We start from the raw sequence: 12,876 nt of genomic DNA, 5'->3' as shown, positions 1-12,876 counted from the left end.
TTCTCGACGACAACCAGAGTCTCAGGGGCTACTATCTACACAGGGCACACCTAACATGTGCGGTACTATCAAATATCATTTCACGTACCTCAAAGCCTATCAGTAGACTCATAAAGGCTTCATGTAATCGGCTTTCGGCGGATGAAATTCTTTCCATCACCGTACCCATTAGCGTACGGTGTTCTTCTGAGATGGCCGCTCGCTCCAACAGCTCCCTCAGAACGTCCGACCACATACCAGACGGTGCCGGACTCTTTGTTTGCTCTCTTCGAGAGCCAGACGTTGGGGACTTCGGGTGACTATGGGATTATCTTCTGGCCTCACCGGATCCGGAGAGGCCCTCCGTGACGACACTTCGGGGTTGCCCGCTTCTTGAGCGGAGGAGTCCGGGGGAGGTGTTTCGCTCTCCATCATCTCCGGAAGAAGATCCTCCGAAGACGAGCTCAGCTGAGAAGGGCTAAGACCCGAACTGCATGATATATGCGGCGGTTATTCTCCTCAGAGGAAAGGTAGTATACCTTCACTATTAAAGTATTTTTTGAATCACTTACGACTCGTTGGAGGGATGATCCTCCCACCGACTTTGTGCGGCAAGAGCACCCCTCGAGGCAGGACCCTCTGTTGGAGACTTCTTCTCTCGTTTGGAGGCCTCGGCTTCCAGATCCTCAGAAGCAATCCTCTTCCTCCCCCGATTATCCTCCTTTATGGAGGCGCTCATTCCCTCAGTTGGAACTGGCAGCGATGGGGGCCCGCTTTCGCCCATATTATTCCCCCCGTATCTTCCTTCGAGGGCTCCGGGCAAGGTGCAAGCTCGAGCATCTTTTCCAGCACCGGATTTTCCAAACCCTTAGGGAGGGGGGCCGAACATCGAATCATCTTCGCTTTTGTTAGCCAGTCCTGGTCAAAGAGCGATTTCTCAGAGATGATGTCATGATGAATAAAAGACGGTGTGTTCGGCTAGAGGATTACTTACTTGTTCGGTGGCGCGGTTACTGCTCAGGCCCACGTCCTCGGTAGTATCCGGACACTCTATTTGAGGTCCAAAGAATGACTTGTACATTTCCTTGTGCGTCAGGCCGGGGAAACTTTGAATAGCACGCGGTCCTTCTGGGTTGAACTCCCATAAGCGAAGGGGCCGGCGTTTGCAGGGCTGGACTCGATGAACCAGCATAACTTGCAGTACCACAACCAAATTAAAATCTCCCTCGAAGAGATCTTGAATGCGGCTTTGCAGTATAAGCACGTCCTTGGCTGGACCCTAGCTCAGTCCTCTGCTAATCCATGACATCAGTTGTGGTGGGGGCCTGAGCGGAAAGCGAGGGCAGCCGCCCACTTGGCACTTCTGGGAGCCGTGATGTAAAACCACTCCCGTTGCCATAATCCGGACACCTCTAGAAAGGAACCTTTCGGCCACGGAGCTCCTGCCATATTGCTTATTGACGCACCTCCGCACGCTGCATGTTGCCCCTCGATCATCTTCGGCTTCACTTCAAAGGTCTTGAGCCACAGGCCAAAGTGAGGGGTAATGCGGAGGAAGGCCTCACACACGATAATAAATGTCGAGATGTGGGGAAAGGAGTCCGAAGCTAGATCGTGGAAATCTAGCCCGTAATAGAACATCAAACCCCTGGCGAAGGGATCCAGAGTAAGGCCTAGGCCTTGGAGGAAGTGGGAGACGAACATGACGTTCTCGTTGAGTTCGGGAGTGGGGACGACCTGCCCTCGAGCAGGTAGCCGATGCGAAACCTCGGCGGTCAGGTATCTGGCCTCCCTCAACTTCTTGATATCCTCTTCCGTGACGGAGGAGGGCATCCATCAGCCTTGAAGGCTAGATCCGGACATGATTGAAGATCCGGAGCACCTGACCTGGGCTTTGGGTGTTAGAACTCGAGGCGGGGGAGGGGTTCGATTGAGCACGAGAGGGAAAAAGCGAAAACCTTGTCCCTTTATAAAGAGGGTGAATATCAAGCGTCCTCACCGTGGCTGTTTGGACTTGCCTATAATCTAGGAGTCCTAGACATGGTTGGGATACCCACGACCGTATTAATGAGAATCCCGTAATTGGGGGAACACGATCTCTGCTTCGACAAGACGTGCCAAGGAAACCGCCTCGCAAAACGCGCTGAGGTGGGACAGTAAAAACGGTTCAAATAAAGGCTTGGCTGTGGCGTGATGACACGCTACGGAATACGTCAGCAGATTAGATTTGTGTAAATATTATTCTCTCTACGACAGTATGTGGAACTTATTTTGCAGAGCCGGACACTATCCTTGTGTTCAAAATCTTCTATGAAGTATTCGGAGGAGGAACCCGCCTTGCAATGCCGAAGACAATCTGCGCGCCGGACTTGTCGTCATTGAAGCCTGGTTCAGGGGCTACTGAGGGAGTCCTGGATTAGGGGGTGCCCGGATAGCCGGACTATAACCTTTGGCTGGACTCTCGGACTATGAAGATACAAGATTGAAGACTTCGTCCCGTGTCCGGATGGGACTTTCCTTGGCGTGGAAGGCAAGCTTGGGAATACGGATATGTAGATCTCCTCCCATTGTAACCGACTCTGTGTAACCCTAGCCCTCTCCGGTGTCTATATAAACCGGAGGGTTTTAGTCCATAGGACAAACAGACAATCATACCATAGGCTAGCTTCTAGGGTTTAGCCTCTTTGATCTCGTGGTAGATCTACTCTTGTACTACCCATATCATCAATATTAATCAAGCAGGACGTAGGGTTTTACCTCCATCAAGAGGGCCCGAACCTAGGTAAAACATTGTGTCCCCTGCCTCCTGTTACCATCCGGCCTAGACGCACAGTTCGGTACCCCCTACCCAAGATCCGCTGGTTTTGACACCGACAATGGGCCTTATTGGCCATACGGGAATAGAGGAGAGAGGCCAAAAGGAAGGAGGCCTGCACCCCCCCTCTGGTCCGAATTGGACAAGGGGTGCAGCCCCCTTTTTCCTTCTCCCTCTCCTCCTCTTTCCTTCTCTCCTACTCCAACAAGGAAAGGAGGAGTCCTACTCCCGGTAGGAGTAGGACTCCCCCCTTGGCGCGCCCTCCTCCTAGGCCCGCCGCCTCCCCCCTTGCTCCTCTATATACAGGGGCAGGGGGGCACCTCTAGACACACAAGTTGATCAAGTTGATCATCTCTTAGCCGTGTGCGGTGCCCCCCTTGAAAGTGCAACTATCCCTAGGTGGTTTTGGTAATTCATAACAACATATAGCTCATTGAGCTAATGTTATTCCAAGATGATTATTTCAGGAAAGCTCAATGATTGGCATGGCATGGATGTGAAAGTGGAACCCTCAAAATGCTAAGGAAAAAGGATTGGCTCAAGCTCAAAAGCTCAAGACTCTTCATTTTATATTTTAGTGATCCAAGATCACATTGAGTCTTTAGGAAAAGCCAATACTATCAAGGAGGGATGAGGTGTTGCTTAATGAGCCTCTTGCTTCATGTGCTTAGTGATATGCTCCAAAAACCCTCAACTACTTTCCATATCCACATTTGACCTAAACCCTAAGCCAAACTCAGTCCTACCGATTCTTCCTATCCGGCGCCACCGAGTTACACTTGTCATTAGCCACTGCCAAACCCTAGCAATTCGGTTCTACCGATAGGGATCTCGGTCTCACCGAGATGGGATTGCAAACTCTCTGTTTCCCTTTCGTAACTTTTTGGTCTCACCGAAAGAGCGAATCGGTCCCACCGAGATTGCAATGTAAATTCAGTGTTTCCCCTTTGTAACTTTTCGGTCTCACCGAAAGAGCAAATCGGTCCCACTGAGTTTGCCTGACCAACTCTCTGGTTAGCTAATTACCAAATTCGGTCTCACCGAGTTTGTGTAATCGGTCTCACCGAGATTACGTTATGCCCAAACCCTAACCATATCGGTCCTACCGAGTTGCATGTCAGTCCCACCGAAAATCTCTAACGGTCACTAGGTTTACATTTTCGGTCCAACTGAGTTTGTTGATTCGGTCCCATCGAGATTGGAAAACTATGTGTAATGGTTGGATTTTGTGTGGAGGCTATATATACCCCTCCACCTCCTCTTCATCCGTGGAGAGAGCCATCAGAACACATACACCATTCCAACTCATATATTCTGAGAGAGAACCACCTACTCATGTGTTGAGACCAAGATATTCCATTCCTACCATATGAATCTTGATCTCTAGCCTTCCCAAGTTGCTTTCCACTCAAATCTTCTTTCCACCAAATCCAAATCCTATGAGAGAGAGAGTTGAGTGTTGGGGAGACTATCATTTGAAGCACAAGAGCAAGGAGTTCATTACCTACACACCATTTGTTACTTCTTGGAGAGTGGTGTCTCCTAGATTGGCTAGGTGTCACTTGGGAGCCTCCGACAAGATTGTGAAGTTGAACCAAGGAGTTTGTAAGGGCAAGGAGATCGCCTACTTTGTGAAGATCTACCGCTAGTGAGGCAAGTCCTGTGTGGGCGATGACCATGGTGGGATAGACAAGGTTGCTTCTTCGTGGACCCTTTGTGGGTGGTTGCTTCTTCGTGGACCCTTCGTGGGTGGAGCCCTGTGTGGACTCGCGCAACCGTTACCCTTGGGTGGAGCCCTGTGTGGACTCGCGCAACCGTTACCCTTCGTGGGTTGAAGTCTCCATCAACATGGATGTAGGATAGCCCCACCTATCCAAACCATGGGAAAAACATCCGTGTCTCCAATTGCGTTTGAATTCTCCAAACCCTTCCCTTTACATTCTTGCAAGTTGCATGCTTTACTTTCTGCTGCCAATATACTCTTTGCATGCTTGCTTGAATTATGTGATGATTGCTTGACTTATCTTAAAATAGCTAAAATCTGCTAAGAACTAAAATTGGGAAAAGGTTAAGTTTTTATTTGGTCAAGTAGTCTAATCACCCCCCTCTAGACATACTTTCGATTCTACAAGTGGTATCAGAGCTTTGGTCTCCATTTGCTTTCATCTCCATAGCTTTGGTGGTCATAGCCTTGGTTTCACAACCTAGGAGAGTATGGCGTCTAGCGAGGGAAATTACCACCGTAGAGGTCCCTACTTTGATGGTACTAATTTTGCTAGTTGGAAGCATAAAATGAAAATGCATATTCTTGGACATAACCCCGCCGTTTGGGCTATTGTGTGTGTTGGTTTGCAAGGTGACTTCTTTGATGGGAGAGAACCAAACCGTGAAGCTACCGCGGATGAGTTGAAGATGTTGCAATACAATGCTCAAGCTTGTGATATTCTCTTCAATGGATTGTGCCCCGAAGAATTCAACAAAATCAGCCGTCTTGAGAATGCGATGGAAATTTGGGACACTTTGATTGATATGCACGAAGGTACCGACTCCGTCAAGGAATCCAAGTTGGATGTGCTTCAAAGCCAACTTGACAAGTTCAAGATGAAGGATGGTGAAGGTGTCGCTGAAATGTACTCTAGGCTTGCTCTCATCACAAATGAGATTGCCGGCTTAGGAAGTGAAGAGATGACCGATAGATTCATCATCAAGAAGATTCTAAGAGCCTTGGATGGAAAATATGATACCGTGTGCACATTGATCCAAATGATGCCAAATTACAAAGATCTCAAGCCAACGAAGGTGATTGGAAGAATTGTTGCTCATGAGATGTCACTTAAGGATAAAGAGGAACTTCACAACAAATCAAGTGGTGCCTATAAAGCCTCATGTGAAGCCCCTACATCATCAAGTGAGAAACAAGACTTCAATGAAGAATTGAGCTTAATGGTGAAGAACTTCAACAAGTTCTACAAGAGTAGAAGCAAAGATAGAATCTTCAAGTCAAGGTCCTACAATGACAAAAGATCTTCTAGTCGAGAGCGAAACTACTAGAATTGTGGAAGACCAGGACACTATTCCAATGAGTGTACGGCTCCCTACAAGAGAAGAGAAGATTCTCCAAGAAGAAGAAGCAAAGAATCACCACCAAGAGAGAGAAGGAGTAGAGATGATCGTTATGAACGAAGATACTCACGGAGAAGCAAGGATTCGGAAAGGAAGGAAAAATCATCAAGGAGCTACACAAGACGAAGACATCAAGCTCATGTTGGTGAATGGGTATCCGGCTCCGACTCCGACAGCCACTCCGAGAGAAGTTATCACTCCGACTCCGAAGATACTCAAGATGAAGGTGTTGCCGGTCTAGCACTTGTGTCAACCAACTCCTACGACATATTTGACTCACCAAATGAAGGAAATGGAAGATGCTTCATGACCAAAGGTCCTAAGGTAACACACCCGAGTATGTTGATTTCAATAGTGATGAAGATGACTTGTTAGGTCATGATTTGCTTGTTGACAACTCTAGTGATGAATACTATGATGAAACGTCAATTAAACATGCTAATCAAGATAAAACGAATGACAATGATAAGGAGAAGATTGAGGCTCTAACTAAAGAACTAAACACTCTTAAGTTAGCTCATGAAACTATCTTCGAAGATCATCGAGAACTTTTAAGAGCTCATGAGAAATTACGCTTTGAAAAGCTCAATCTTGAGCAAGAGCATGAGTTCTTAAAAGCAATCAATGATGATCTCCGCAAGAAAAGCTCTTCTTACATTGCCAAGCATTTACTCTTATCCACTTACATGCCTCAAGTCAAGTCTAGTAACAAGAACAAGAAAGATTCTTCCTCTAGCAGTAACAATGATCATGCTAAATCCAATAATGTTGCTTCTAGTAGTTCTCTTGATTCCACTAATGATTATCTTAGCCAAGTTACACTTGAGCAAGAAAATAGTTTATTGAAGGGAATTATAGAGAAAGGAGTGTACAAAAGCCTTGCCGGGAGTAAGCAATTCGAGGAAATTGTGCGGAAGCAAGGAATGCACCGGAAGAATCAAGGTGTTGGTTTTGAACGAAAGTTCAATGCCAATGGAGTTGAGTGGGAAGAAGATCAATACCCCAAGACAAAGTTTGTTTCTCAACAAGAGAAATATGATACTTCTTTCAAGGGGACACAAGCTCAAGATGATCTTCCACCACAAGACTACAAGCAAAAAGGCAAGGACAAGCTTCAAGAAGAAATTGACGCATTTGAAGAAGCTCCTAAGACCTTAGTCAAGTGGATTCCCAAGACTACTTCAAGTTCCACTTCATCAAGTACGACTACAACTCCAAGGATTCCCATCAAGATGATGTGGATCCAAAAGAAGAAGAACTAGAGAGTTCTTGAGGTTGACTCCGCCAACATACTTCACTCTTATCATTTTGGCAAGAACAAGTGCAATCAACTTCCACATCTTGCACTAGTTCAAGGAGTCACAAACCCTCTTGTTGGTAAGACAAGGGACAAGGTAACCTAAAAGTTTTCATGGACATCATCTTTTGTGTGCATCACTCTATGTCTATGGATATCCTTGTTTGTTCCTTGTGGGACTAACCCATGTAGGTGTTGAAAGTGCAATTCACTCAAATGGATAGCTCCAAGTGATCTACATCAACATTGAGCATCCACATCTTCAACATCTACATGAAGTCATCATCGACAAAACCCAAGGTTAGTTCATCCCTCTTAGGGGGGATATCACATCTAGGGGAGCTTTACTCTAAGACTTGAGCTAAAGCAACTCTAAAGATGTGAACACAACAATGCTTTATGTAAAAGTGGTAACCCCACATGAGCTTAAACGATGAGTATGACCTATGATCAAGTGCTCTCACTTGAATCCTAAGTCAATATACTCATATATAGATGACCTTGTCATCGCAAATTGCTTGATAGATGCTAGAGTTGGTTGTGCATGCCTTGCCACATATTTCATTTGCCATCTTATTGTGTGAGCATGCTGGTTGCATATTTTACTCATTCGAGGACATCCACTTGTTGTTTTGATTGTTTGGTTTATCTTCTTCTGCCAAGTGGATGGACAAGAATGCCTAAGAACCTCCTCTAGCTATCTATGCTTTTCTCGTCTCAAACTCTATTCATGCTGCATCACAAAATTTGATCAAGTCAGATTCGAACCACTCTGTGTGAGGAGCGCTCGGAGTCCCCGATTCGTCATAGACTTAAACTTCCAAAACCTCTTTATGATTCTCGGTCTGACCGATACCCCACTTTCGGTCCTACTGAGATCATTAAGTTGATCTAGGTTTTTGATCTTGGTGCAACCGATTTGAACCTTTCGGTCACACCGAGTTTCAGTAACTGCCTGCAGTTATGAATCTCGGTGCCACCGAGTTGTTCCACTCGGTCACACCGACAGGGTCGGGCTATATATATTCACGGGAAATTTTTTGGAAATTTCTCCGAACCCCTTCGCCCGCGCGATAGCCTGCTTTGCCCTCGTGATCTCCGGATCGTCTTCTCGCCGCCAGCCGCCTCCAGTCACTGGTCTCCGTCGCCGTCAACGGGAATTCTGCCCCGCCGTTGCCGCCGTAGCGAGTCTCCGCCGAACTAGGGTATGGACTCGATCTTTGTGCTATTCCCCAATCTGATTCCTAGCACATTGTGATCATATTGATTCTAGCCACGTTTGATAAACTTCTATCCAGTCAATGAACTCATTATTAGGCTTGATTCGAAAATTCTAGGATTAGGTTTCCGCCGAAACCATCTCGGACCCACCGAGTTGAAAAACTCGGTCCCACCGATTTGGCTTATGCCATTGCACAAGTGAGACTCGGTCTGACCGAGAATTACTTATCGGTGTGGCCGATTTTGGAACTCTGTGAAACCCTAGCAGTCTCGGTGCCACCGAACTGTGACTCGGTCCAACCGAGTTCACTAGTTTAGGTTCCAAAACTGCTTCGGTATCACCGAGTTTGAAAATCGGTAGATCCGAGATGATTTCAGTGGGAAACTAAAACTAAGTTTTTGGATCATTCTTTTGCAAAAATCTCTGCATTTTGTGATGCTCATCCACTCTATCTCATCTATAACCTATTCACAGGGTCAGCAGTCAGAGTTTGCAGCATGTCTGATCAAAGTGATAGCTAGAATCTGTCAGAACAGCAAGTGGTGATGAGTGAGGGCACTAGTCCCTCAAGTTCTTCAGATGAGGGCAGCAGGAGCACCCCTAGCAACTTGCCAAAAGCTGCCACGAGACAGAGGAAGAAGAAAACTTCAGAGTCCGAGGATGAAGATTATGTGGCAGAGGAAGAGGCCACTTCCAAGAGAGTTGAGCCATCTCAGGGCACAAAGCCAGGCCTGAAAATCAAAAGGCCAGCAGGCAGGTAGCCCATGTCAAAGGCAAGAGCCTCAACTGAGAAGCCCACTCCCAAAGAGCCAATTGCTGCTGAGGGAAAGAAAAGAAAGGAAAGGGTCAAGAAGACCGTAGCCAGAGTGCTAGGAAAGGCTTCCATCATGGAAGAGGAAGAGGAAGAAGAGGTAGCTGCACCAGCACCCAAGGCACCCAAGCTGATGGGTGATGCCATAAGGTCAGGGGCTACTGCATCTAAGCCCAAATCTGCCTCCAAGCCCAAGTCTGCACCCAAGAGGAATACAAGGAGCATTCCTGCAGCTGAGAAGAACAAGGCCCCAGTGCCTGAGACTGTTGCTGAAGAAGAGGAAGAGAATGTTCTGAGAAAGCTCAAGCCCAAGATCCCAGACCACAACGATGCTCATCCTGTGGCTGAGGACATGAAGCTCAGGAGAGATTCAAGGCTGAGGAAGTGGAGAGAAGCAGATCCGTATGCTTCAAGGAGAAGGACTGCTGTGGACTACAGATTTCACACCAAGGAGCAGCAAGATTTCTATGAGACTGTGCTGCTAGATAAGAAGCCCATTGTATGTGATATGAGATGGGTCGACTGGGAATATATCAAGGAAAACGAAGAGCACTATCCTGGAGTGCAAGACAGCTTCATAGCTTGTGGAGTAGCTGAATTTGTTGGGCAGAAGCTCACAAAGTGGAATGAGGAGCTTATAATGCAGTTCTACTCCACGGCACATTTTTATCCAGATGGGAGGATCACATGGATGTCTGAGGGTACAAGGTACCAATCCACAGTTGCTGAGTGGGCACAACTCATTAATGCCCCAGAGGAGCATGATGATGACTTGGACATATATGCCAAGAAGAAAATGGACCACAATTCCATGTCCAATATGTATAAGGAAATTCCAAATGAGGCACTTGACACTTTCAAATTTGGCTCAGTGCACTATCTTCTGTCAGGACTGCCAACCATCAATTGGATCTTGAGGCACACCTTATTGCCCAAGTCTGGAGATCACAAGATGATCAGAGGCCATTCTATCAACTTGCTACATGTATTTGATGTGCCTCAGAAGTTCAAGGTGATGAGCCTCATAGTGGAAACTATCAAAAGGACTGCAGCAGATCAGAAGAGGAGTTGCGGATATGCCCCTCAGATCCAAGAGCTCATCAACTCTAAGATGGGCACAGGCATATACTTATTGGACAAGGAACACCTGCCCATCCATCCAGATTTTGAGGATAACCAAGTGGTCATGACTGAGAATGAGCCATCATCAGTTCAAGCACAAGCAAAGAAGGAGAAGGCAAGAAAGGAGAAAGCTGCCAAGATGCCAACTCAAGAGGAGGCATCTGAGTATTTCTTGAAGACTAAACAAGAGCAGCTTGGTTACTTGATTGCATCCACGCTGAGGATTGAGCAAAGTCTGGCCACCCTCACTCAGAATCAGCAGAGCCTAGAGAGAATCATGGAACAGAAGTTCTATCACTTGGATGTCAAAGTAACGGAAGTTCAGTCTGCAGTGGAGCAGCTCCAAGATGATATGCATGAGAGGAGAGGCAGGACTACCACTCATGCCTTTGCCAGAGTGCCACGAGGTCCAAGGTCGTCTGCCGTGCCAGTTGCTGACACCAGAGCCACCACTTCAGCACCAGCTACAGCCTCAGTTCCACCAGCTCCAGCATCTACTTCAGCTCCAACTCCAGCGTCTACTTCAGCATCTACCGAAGCCTTCGTCCTTGGAGTGATCCGGACTCCACCACCACCAGAAGATCAAGCCTGAGCGTCGATCTAGCACTATGCATTTTCTAGGAACTTTTTGGTAACTTGTTACCAAAGGGGGAGAAAATGTATAGATCATAGGCTTCGAGAGAGAGAGAGTGTTGCTTTTCTCTCTTGCTTTATTTGGTGGTTTTTCAAACTTGTTTGCTTTTGAGTGCTTGAGATACTACGTCATTATTTGTGAGACATTGATGATCATGTGTTTGATCATAAGCTACACTTAATGCTTGCTTAATGCTATTATCTTATCTATCTTATGTGATCTTTCACTATTCTTGGTGATGAGTGCATGTATTTCATTCTTATCATTTTAAGCGCTCCACCAAGATGTATGTGACATGGAAGAGTAACCCATGACTCTAACTCCTTGTGCATTTGCAGTCCAAAGCAAATTTTAAATATGCACAAATTTAGGGGGAGCTCTTACTTATCACATGCTTCTCAAAGCGACGATATACTTCATGCTTATTATCATTTGTCGAAGCTTTGATCTATATGTTGTCATCAATTACCAAAAAGGGGGAGATTGAAAGTGCAACTATCCCTAGGTGGTTTTGGTAATTCATAACAACATATAGCTCATTGAGCTAATGTTATTCCAAGATGATTATTTCAGGAAAGCTCAATGATTGGCATGGCATGGATGTGAAAGTGGAACCCTCAAAATGCTAAGGAAAAAGGATTGGCTCAAGCTCAAAAGCTCAAGACTCTTCATTTTATATTTTAGTGATCCAAGATCACATTGAGTCTTTAGGAAAAGCCAATACTATCAAGGAGGGATGAGGTGTTGCTTAATGAGCCTCTTGCTTCATGTGCTTAGTGATATGCTCCAAAAACCCTCAACTACTTTCCATATCCACATTTGACCTAAACCCTAAGCCAAACTCAGTCCTACCGATTCTTCCTATCCGGCGCCACCGAGTTACACTTGTCATTAGCCACTGCCAAACCCTAGCAATTCGGTTCTACCGATAGGGATCTCGGTCTCACCGAGATGGGATTGCAAACTCTCTGTTTCCCTTTCGTAACTTTTCGGTCTCACCGAAAGAGCGAATCGGTCCCACCGAGATTGCAATGTAAATTCAGTGTTTCCCCTTTGTAACTTTTCGGTCTCACCGAAAGAGCAAATCGGTCCCACCGAGTTTGCCTGACCAACTCTCTGGTTAGCTAATTACCAAATTCGGTCTCACCGAGTTTGTGTAATCGGTCTCACCGAGATTATGTTATGCCCAAACCCTAACCATATCGGTCCTACCGAGTTGCATGTCAGTCCCACCGAAAATCTCTAACGGTCACTAGGTTTACATTTTCGGTTCGACCGAGTTTGTTGATTCGGTCCCATCGAGATTGGAAAACTGTGTGTAACGGTTGGATTTTGTGTGGAGGCTATATATACCCCTCCACCTCCTCTTCATTCGTGGAGAGAGCCATCAGAACACATATACCATTCCAACTCATATGTTCTGAGAGAGAACCACCTACTCATGTGTTGAGACCAAGATATTCCATTCCTACCATATGAATCTTGATCTCTAGCCTTCCCAAGTTGCTTTCCACTCAAATCTTCTTTCCACCAAATCCAAATCCTATGAGAGAGAGTTGAGTGTTGGGGAAACTATCATTTGAAGCACAAGAGCAAGGAGTTCATTACCTACACACCATTTGTTACTTCTTGGAGAGTGGTGTCTCCTAGATTGGCTAGGTGTCACTTGGGAGCCTCCGACAAGATTGTGGAGTTGAACCAAGGAGTTTGTAAGGGCAAGGAGATCGCCTACTTCGTGAAGATCTACCGCTAGTGAGGCAAGTCCTGTGTGCGCGATGGCCATGGTGGGATAGACAAGGTTGCTTCTTCGTGGACCCTTTGTGGGTGGTTGCTTCTTCGTGGACCCTTCGTGGGTGGAGCCCTGTGTGGACTC

Source organism: Triticum urartu, chromosome 1A (genome assembly GCF_056163025.1).
Source record: "Triticum urartu cultivar PI428250 chromosome 1A, HENAU_Tu73, whole genome shotgun sequence".
NCBI classification, from domain to species: Eukaryota; Viridiplantae; Streptophyta; class Magnoliopsida; order Poales; family Poaceae; genus Triticum; species Triticum urartu.
Note: the sequence above shows the minus strand (reverse complement) of the source record.